The sequence below is a fragment of the Chenopodium quinoa genome, unplaced genomic scaffold (genome assembly GCF_001683475.1).
Source record: "Chenopodium quinoa cultivar QQ74 unplaced genomic scaffold, ASM168347v1, whole genome shotgun sequence".
Lineage (NCBI taxonomy): Eukaryota > Viridiplantae > Streptophyta > Magnoliopsida > Caryophyllales > Amaranthaceae > Chenopodium > Chenopodium quinoa.
In genome coordinates, this window is record NW_018744517.1 from 1,362,671 (window position 1) to 1,370,915 (window position 8,245).

An 8,245-nucleotide genomic window follows, 5' to 3' on the forward strand; every position below is an offset into this window, starting at 1 on the left:
CGATCCCAGGTTCCTTAGAACCGATCAAACATCCTCGAACCATTCAACTTCTTCCTAAACTAAACTATCCTAAGCACACAAAAAAAAAGGAAAAGATCTCACAAAATTTGCTTCCCGGGAGCTCCAATTAACGGCCATAGCATCGTTCTTCAAACTCATGCCGCGTCTCGAATGTTCCCAATCTGCAAAAAGGAAAGACATACTAGCAAAGAAGTTAAGGTTAGTCTAGGAAAGCAGTAAATCTTTTTTTTTTTTTTTTTTAAATACAAGTAAGACCCCCTCCCCAAGCTAGAATCAAACATTGTCCTCACTGTTTATACATCAAGGACTTACAATAGTAAGGAGAGGGAGGTAACAAAAGGGAAAGGGAAAGGGATCACGAGCTAGGCCCGCCTGGGCCATAAGGGAAACGGGAGGCTATATCATCAACACTCCTCTTCAGGTCTCTGAAGGCGGAGGTCATATCCTCGTTCGACCGGCGCAAATCCGCTACCTCGAGCTTCAAATCTTCCATTCCTTGGCGGAGCCAAGTGAAGTCTTGCGCCGGGATCTGCTGGGCCGCATCCGGGCCACCTTCCTCGTCATCATCATCATCATCAGCATCATCACCTCCTTGGCCCCCGTGGGCCTGCTCATCCCCCTGGTGGGGCTGGGGACTGCGGTCTACATACTCCGTGCCTCTGTCCTTGTGTCAGGCGAAGTCGGGGTCGAAGATCCAGTTGTCCTTTTTGTAAACCACCGTCCTCTCCGGATCGGCCAAGTAGGCGTATGGCTTGCCTGCTACAAGCCACAAATAGCAATCCGGCTGGGATGTCCCTTTAAGCCACTGCATGGCTCTCAAGGTGCGCATATCAAGCCTCGTAGTGCCTGGGATAGCCTGCAAGTCAGAAAAATCAATCCCATTATATTGCGCAAGAATGGTGATCATGCCACCGATAGTAATATCACCCCTACCCCGGGCTACACCGTCGAGGAGGTCTAGTAACCACGCTCCCATGTCTAGACGCCCGTCCCCACGAGTGAGGTGCCAAATAAATTGTAACTCCCTAATGGAGACTACACCCGAACTATCTCCTCTAGCAAAGATAGTAGAGGAGAAGGTCCTGTGGGACAATCGAAAGGCGGGATTGACGATGAAAGTCGCCTTATCCCTACGGGGATCTCTATCCATCTTCCCCGTGATTTGCCGCCAAAACAACCTGGAGTTGTAGTGTTTTGAGTGGCCATCCTTAGGACCATATTTCAGGTCAGATGTCCACCCAAAGGCGGCATTAACTTGGGCCACCGACATTTGAATGGTGCCCGAGTTCATTAGTTGAAAGGACAAGTACCGGGGTGAGTTATGCTCATCCCGATGCACGTACAAAGAAGACAAAAATTCGAGGGTAAGCCTCTTGTAAGTGAGAGCATGCATGGTAAGGAAAGAATCAAAGTTGGTAAATGAAAATAGTTGAACCATGTCGCTTTCGATCCCTAGAGCCCTAGCGGCTAAAGGGTCGTAGAACTTGGTAGGCTGGATCGGTCGGTGGGATAATCCTACAATTTGTCCAAAAAGGACGGGTTATTAAAAACAATACCCTTGGTGTCCACCGTGGGTGGAACCATGGATGAGGATGCATCGTCCCGACCCGGCCTCCTAGTCGATGTCTTTGTTCTAGGCATGTTTGATTCAAGAAATTAAGCATAATATACCAATTAACAAGCAAGAAACTATCCCAGCATGCAATGTACTACCCTAACACTACTAGTTCACCCAAACTTGCAACAATAAAGCACAATTCAACAACAAATATTCAATGAAACTAATGAAATTGGACAAAAATTGCGAAAATCAATGAGTTTAAGAACGAATTCACCGAGGACTCCACGAAGTGGAGTTGTGGCGAGCTCAAAGAGGGCCGAATTTTGCGTCCAATCACTTGAAAAAAATGCTCCAATGCAAGGAGGGTGCCGAGATCTTGAAAGAAGAATATGGGGAATTAGGGTTTGATTTGAGGAATTGGGGGAGGATGTTGGGGGTTTGGGTTAGTTTAGAGAGAAAAAGGATAGGAAAGAGTGTTAGAGAGTTGGGGAATAATGAGAGAGTTTGAGTGAAATTGTGTTTAAAAACACGAAATATTATTCGGAACCCGCGCTGCACGGCCGTGCTATAATTGGCACGGCCGTGCTGAGGTTTGGCACGGTCGTGCCGAATTTGGCACGGCCGTGTTGGCTTGGCAGGCTTTTTGCGAAATTGAATTTCAGATGGCACGACCATGCTAGAATTAGCACGGCCGTGCTATTACTTGACACGGCTGTGCTGAAAATGGCACGGCCGTGCTAGAATGTCAGTGGGATTTTGAGGTTTGGCACGGCCGTGCAGATTTTGGCACGGCCGAGCTGGATTCTGGCACGGCCGTGCTGTCTGTTGGCACGGCCGTGCTGTCTGCTGCAGTCTGCAGGTTTTCTTTTCCTTCAAGGCACGCATCACTCTCTTCATTCCGACTTCTAACCAATCTTATACCTGCACAAAAACACACAAGAGCACACAAAACTCACACAAATTAGGAGCTAAACCAACTACAAAACAAAAGAAACTACTCTTGTAAAAGCAAGAAAATCGGGTTGCCTCCCGAAAGCGCTAAGTTTAACGTCGATAGCTTGACGTGGTCACATTCAACTCTTGTGACCGCATTTGAACACATCTATCACACCAACATGGGTTCCCTCATAGTATGTCTTCAACCTTTACCCATTAACCACGAAGGATTGCAACCCACTAGAATCATAAAGCTCAACCGCACCGGAAGGGAAAACATCTTTGACAGTGAATGGACCCCTCCATCTTGACATCAACTTACCGGGGAAAAGCTTCATCCTAGAGTTATATAAGAGGAATTTGTCACCAACATTGAACACCTTCCGCTCTATCTTCCGGTCATGGAACTCCTTAGATCGGGACTTGTATAGGTTCGCACTGTCATATGCGTCCATCCAAAGCTCCTCCAATTCATGAAGGTCCAACATCCGTTGCTCTCCCACGCTTGCTAGATCAAAATTTATCTTCTTGATAGCCCATTGAGCGCGGTGCTCTAGTTCGACCGGGAGGTGACATGCTTTCCCGTAGACCAAGCGGTATGGGGTGGTGCCTATTGGGGTCTAAAAAGCAGTCCGGTATGCCCAAAGTGCATCATCAAGCTTATCGGACCAATCTTTCCTATTCTTCGCCATTGTCTTCTCAAGGATGGACTTTATCTGTCTATTGGAGACTTCCGCTTGCCCACTAGATTGAGGGTGATAGGTTGTCCCGAACCTTTGATGTACTCCATTCTTTCGAAGCATCCTTTGAAAGGCCCCATGCACAAAGTGTGACCCGTTGTCACTTATAACCGCCCTAGGAACCCCGAACCTTGGAAATATAATCTTCTTGAAGAGTTTCACCACCACCTTGTGATCATTTGTAGGGAAGGAAATTTCTTCCACCCACTTAGACACGTAATCCACAGCCACAAGTATGTATTGGTTCCCACGGGAGGAAGGGAAGGGTCCCATGAAGTCAATGCCCCACACATCAAAGATCTCAAGTTCAAGTATGGGTTTTTGAGGCATTTCATTCTTCTTGGAAATGTTTCCACTCCGTTGGCAAGCATCGCAAGTCTTCACAAATGCCCACGCGTCCCTAAAGATATGGGCCCACCATAGCCCACATTGCAAAACCTTTTGGGCTGTTTTATTAGCCCCCATGTGACCTCCGCAAGGGTCGGAGTGGAACATTTTCAGCACACTATGAACTTCTTCCTCCGGAACGCACCTTCTTAGGAGACCATCTACACCTCTCTTGAACAAAATTGGATCATCCCATATGTAATGCCTTGCATCTCTCCTAATCTTCTTCCGTTGGTTCTTGGAGTAATCGGGGGGAAACTCCTCACAAGCCAAGTAGTTTACCATATCCGCAAACCATGGTAGAATCTTCTCCTTGAGGAGGTATAAAACATCATCCTTCAACTCATCACAAATGGGTAGCCCATCATCTTCTTGTTGCTCCCTCTCCATGCGCGAAAGGTGATCCGCAACCACATTCTCGGCTCCCTTCTTGTCCCGGATCTCCACATGAAATTGTTGTAAAGAGAGGACCCATCGGAGGAGGCATGGTTTGGATTCCTTCTTCGAAATTAGGTACTTGATGGCTGCATGGTCGGTATAAACAATCGTTTTGGAACCAATGAGGTAGTCCCAAAATTTCTCAAATGCATGAACAATGGCTAGGAACTCTTTCTCTGTAGTGGTGTAGTTCCTTTTTGCTTCATTTAAGGTCTTGGACATTTAATAGATCACGTGAAGCCTCTTCTGAACTCGTTGCCCAAGAACACCTCCAATAGCCGTATCACTAGCATCGCACATCAACTCAAAAGGTAGATCCCACCGTGGTCCTTGCACAATCGGTGCCGAAATCAAAGCTTTCTTAAGTGTGTTAAAATCTTGTAGGCACTCTTTGTCGAACTTGAAGTAGACTTCCTTTTGCAATAAGGCATTCAAAGGTTTGGCTATAAGAGAGAAATCTTTTATGAATCGCCGGTAGAACCCCGCATGCCCTAGGAATTGTCTTACCCCTTTTGCATTGACCGGTGGTGGTAGCTTTGCTATAACTTCAACCTTTGCTTTGTCCACCTCTATGCCTGCATTTGAGATCTTGTGACCGAGGACAATACCTTCTTCAACCATGAAGTGACACTTCTCCCAGTTTAGGACTAAATTCACTCTCTCACACCGTTGTAGGCACTTCCCCAAGTTCACTAGGCAATCATCAAAGGAGGCTCCTCCAACAGAAAAATCGTCCATAAAAACCTCCATCTCGGCCTCCAACATGTCCCCAAAAATGCTCATCATACACCGTTGAAAGGTACCCGGTGCATTGCAAAGTCCAAAAGGCATTCTCCTGTAGGCAAAAGTACCATATGGACAAGTAAAAGTCGTCTTCTCTTGGTCATCCGGGTTTATAGGTATTTGGAAAAACCCCGAATAACTGTCAAGAAAGCAATAATACTTGTGCCTAGTTAGTCTTTCGAGCATTTGATCAATAAAAGGGAGGGGAAAATGGTCCTATTTGGTAGATGCGTTTAGACGTCTATAGTCTATGCACAACCGCCAACCGGTCACCGTTCTAGTTGAGATGAGCTCACCATTCTCATTCTCAACTACAATCATTCCCCCCTTCTTAGGGACAACATGCACAGGGGAAACCCATCTAGAGCTTGAAATGGGGAAGATGATACCTGCATCAAGGAGTTTGGTGATCTCTTTCTTCACCACTTCCCCCATTTGAGGATTGAGTTTCCTCTGCCTCTCAATAGAAGGCCTCGCACCATCCTCGAGAGTTATGTGATGCATACATATAGCGGGGCTAATACCCTTGAGGTTATCAATGGTATAGCCTATGGCACTTTGATGCTCTCTCAATACATCACACAACTTCCGAGTTTGATCCGCAACTAAAGAAGAATTCACAATGACAGGATAAGTTGAATCAGGGCCAAGAAATTCGTACCTTAGGTGTGATGGTAAAGGTTTCAATTCTACCTTAGGGTCCTCGTTTACCTCTTTTGTGGTGGCCATAGCAAGTGCATACATGGGTGTAATTTCCTTGAAACCGTTATCACCATCATCTTCCTCTAGCATTTGCTCCTCTATGTACCTGCTCTCATCGGTATCGCTTGGCTCAAGATCATGGTTAGTAGAAAGCAATAGTGTATGCATAATAGAGACAATCGAATCAATAGTGTCAATCATCATGCAGTTTTCGGAAGTAGACAAAGGATATTGCATGCTTTTGTTCAGATCAAATTCAAGGACCTCCTCTCCTACCTTTAAAGAAATCTTGGCACTCTTCACATCAATGAGAGCACCAGAGGTAGCTAGGAAAGGTCGCCCAAGAATAATAGGTATATGATTATCTTCATCCATTTCCAAAACTACAAAATCCACAGGTATCACAAATTTCCCAACTCGTAGGGGAACATCTTCTACCTTACCCTTAGGAAATTTGATCGAACGATCAGCTAACTGTAGGGTAATGTTGGTAGGAAGAAGTTCTCCTACCCCTAATCTTTGATCTACATAATATGGCATAAGACTAACACTAGCCCCAAGATCACATAATGCATTATCAATTTTCATTTTATTAATAGCACAAGGGATTGAGAAATTACCTAGGTCTCCCAATTTGGGAGGCATCTTGTTCATGATGATTGCACTACAATTCGCGGTGAGGTTAACAGTTTCCACCCCATCACAATTCCTCCTGCCACTCAAAATATCTTTTAAAAACCTAGCATAGTTAGGCATTTGTTTTATAGCGTCGGTGAATTGTATGGAAAGGTGAATTTGCTTCAAAGTCTCTAAAAACTTACCGAATTGAACATCCAACTTATGTCTCACAAACTTATGGGGGTAAGGAAGTTTTTGCAGTAGATTGGGTTCTTTGACTTGTGTTACGTCCTTTTCATTTAGGACCTCAACAGTTTTATCATTCTCTCCGGTCCTCTCCTCCTCACTCTCTATAACAGTATCAGTGGTAGGTGTAGTCACAGATTGACTCTTAGGGGGTACTACTTCATCGCTCCCCCTCAATGTCTTTCCACTCCTAGTGGTGATGGAATTTACAGAGTTTTTAGGGTCAATACCTTAAGGTGGGAGTTTTGACACTCCAACCCCATCCTTTATAGCGCTAGCCAACTGAGAAATCTGGGTTTCAAGCATTTTATTATGTGTCATCACTTCATTAAACTTTTTGTCACTGGTGGCCATGAAAGTGTTGAACATTTTGGTCTGTGCTTCCATCATCTCCTCCAAACTAGTCCTTTGCGATGGTCCTTGAGCATTATAGTTGTCATTAGAGGCTCGGGAGCCACGCGCATTAGACTGTTGGGGATTTTGATTTTTGAAGTTGTTCCTGTTACCATTGTTATTCCAATTTCCCCTGTTATTGGCATTCATGTTCTGATTGTATTGCCCTTGATTACCTTGATTACCTGCATTGTGTTGGTAATTATTATGATTACCAAATTACCATATTGATTATAGGACCCTTGGGGATTTTGGTCCCTTTGGTTCCTGTTTCCCCACTGGTTTTGTTGTTGGTAGTCAGAATAATTACCCTGTTGATTATAATTGTTCCCTCTTTGATTAGGTGGTAAATATCTGTTATTGTCATTCATAGGTCTATTATCATAAGACAAGGCATTGACTTGTTCATTATCACACTAATTATCATCATTATAGTTGGATTGAAATTGGGAATTTACGTTGCAGGCAGAGGTATCATGGTCATAAGACCCACAGTTTTCACAGAATATACATCCAGCAGGCATATTATTAGAGTTAGAGTGCATACCCGCTCCCTTAGAATGGGATGGAAGATTTTGATGCGGTTGAGCGTTGAGCTTCTCTTTGATAATTGACATTTCCTTACCTAGATTTACAATTTGCGATGTCAAATTCCCGATTGCATTAAGATGGTCTACCGAATAGACCGCTCCTCCACTCTTGCTCGCGGCCTCTCGCTCTCCATCTTTCCAATCCATGTGTTGTCGTACCACATCTTCTATGATATCAATGACTTCTTCTTCGGTTTTGTTCATAATGGGGCCACCTGCTCCCGCATCCAAACTGGTCTTCCTTTGAGGACTCAATCCTCCATAGAAAATCTGTAAAACTTGATATGTTGGGATTCCGTGGTGTGGGCACTCTCTTTGGTACTCCTTGTACCTTTCCCATGCTTCGTAGATTGACTCCCCACTCCTTTGCCGAAATCCCTGGATCAAAGCTCTAGCATCGGCCGTCTTCTTTTGGGAATAAAATCTTCCCAAGAATGATGTCGTGACATCATCCCAAGTGTGTAGAGAGTTCGGCTTCACCTCCTTTTCTAACCATTCGAGAGCTCTCCCAATAAGTGAAAAGGGGAAAAGCTTCAATCTCACGAACTCTTGATTCACCCCATTAACCTTGATGGTATTGCAGTACTTCTCAAATTCGTTCAAATGAGCCAAAGGGCTCTCATGCTTGGCACCACTAAACTGCCTTCTCTCGATGAGGGTGATCATAGCCGGCCGGATCTCGAAATCATTGGCCTCAGTAGTGGGTGGAGCAATCCCACTCGAAGCTCTATACGCCCCAGGAGTTCCCAACTCCTTAAGGGGTCGTGTTGCTGGCCGATTAGGTTGGCGCGGTATGTCTGCCATTGGAACCTGTTGTGTGTTGTGTTCCT